The sequence below is a fragment of the Lepidochelys olivacea genome (assembly GCF_965140295.1).
Source record: "Lepidochelys olivacea isolate rLepOli2 genome assembly, chromosome: 26".
Classification (NCBI taxonomy): domain Eukaryota; kingdom Metazoa; phylum Chordata; order Testudines; family Cheloniidae; genus Lepidochelys; species Lepidochelys olivacea.
The window spans coordinates 5,797,937-5,799,665 of NC_140436.1; the positions used below are offsets into that span (position 1 = coordinate 5,797,937).

The 1,729-nt window shown below is 50.8% G+C and overlaps 1 pseudogene across 1 annotated transcript; it reads right to left on the minus strand.

The window, feature by feature from the left end:
* Window positions 1–875: 875 nt before the first annotated feature.
* Window positions 876–1,310, minus strand: LOC311513278 (profilin-2 pseudogene; annotated as a pseudogene). Its single transcript has one exon. The product of its transcript is annotated as a profilin-2 pseudogene (transcript).
* Window positions 1,311–1,729: the final 419 nt, after the last annotated feature.

Here is a 1,729-nt window from a genome sequence, read left to right on the forward strand (position 1 = left end):
TAGGGATGTGGTGGAATCTCCTTCCTTAGAGATTTTTACTGTCAGGCTTGACAAAGCCCTAGCTGGGATTATTTAGTTGGGGATTGGTCCTGCTTTGAGCAGGGGGTTGGACTAGATGACCTCCTGAGGTTCCTTCCAACCCTGATAATCTATGATACACCAGTGTTTCTCAATCTTTTTGATACCCAGGACCAGCTTGCTGCCTTCCTAAACTGTCAGGGAGATCTCAGGGACTGGCACTGGTCCAGGCCTGGTCATTGAGAAACACTGCTCTACACAACTACAATGGCCAAGAATGTTTTTATTATTAGGAAAGCCTGGTAGTTGGATCTCTATAGAAAGGCTTTTAATTCTCAGAATTTGGGTATTGTCTGTGCTGACAGTCGTACTGTTGCAGCTTGTATCTCTTACATGCCAAAACATCAGAATCTAGGGCCTAGGCCCACTAGCTAATTGCATTATCCCCTACAACGAGGATACTGGAGGAGTGTGCCTTTCTGACAGCCGAAGCTGCAAGCAAGTCCTGTTGCTGGAGGGTGATCCAGGCTCTCGGGAGATCCTTAGTGTGCTGTGTGTGCTCCCTCCCCTTTCTATTAGCCAATTGGCTGCTGCCTTGCATAGTACGTAGGTTTGGCAAAATGCACCTGTAGAGCTGTCCCGTAGATCAAATCATTCCATTGGGACTTAACTACTATAGGATGCTACCACATCTAGCCTTGGTTCCCAGAAGGAATGCAGTTAATCAACAGGGTGCTCTAAGGGCTGCTCTGTACCTGAGTGGGGATGTGCAGAGTAGCTGGAGGTGCTGCTGTCCTGCAGATATAGGAGTAAAGAGGAACTCGTGGCCGGGGAAGGAGGTCGCTCAGGATTTGTCTTTATTGGTGCATTGAGTTCTTAATGTAACGCACCATCTTGAAAGCCTTCAGGTTCAACGTTCCTCCCTGGATCCCCTTCTGGCCCACTAGGATGAGGCACACTGGGTTGGCCAGGGCAACAGTAATGGCATAGGTGCAGGTGTCGCTGTTCTCCTCTTGCTGTTTGGTCCGGAGGTCCATGGTGTAATTGTGGGTGTCTGTGTAGAGATTGTCCCGGATCACCAGACACCTGAGCCCACCCAGCGTGGTTCCCTGGGTGAGAAGTGTGTCTCTATTCCTACCCAGGAGCACTTGGATTTCCAGCTGAGTCATGTTTGCCAGAACCCCACCTGGGTGGGCAGCCAGGAGCTGCTGGTGAGCCACGGAGATCACTGCTGCATCGCAGCACAGCCCATCTCTCATCAAGCTGCTGATGTACTCCTGCCAGCCTGACATCCTGTGATCTGTGGAGCAATGTGTGCAGCTATGCCCACCTTGCTGACACGGAAAGGTGGAGAGGAAGGGTCCTCTTAATGTCTCTGATGGTAAGGCGGTCCCTTGTTCTAACCTCCAGCTTGGTCTCAGAAGGGCAAGGCACACATTCAGTCCATACAGTCTCTTTCCATGAATGAATGGCTTATTTCAGGCCAAGAGGAGGGGGAGGCTCTCACTACTGTGACATCATGCGCTTCCTCCCAAGCACAGTGTAAATCCCTGGTGCTCACCAAACAAGGATGCTTCAAAGCTAGATTTCCAGACGCTAAGATCCTGCAGTGTTTTTTCTCATCTGCACTGAGCAACCTCCACCAACACCCCAAGCAGCTGGACCCTGGGTGTGAAGGCTTAGCTGCCCTCCATGGCTTCTGATCTCAACC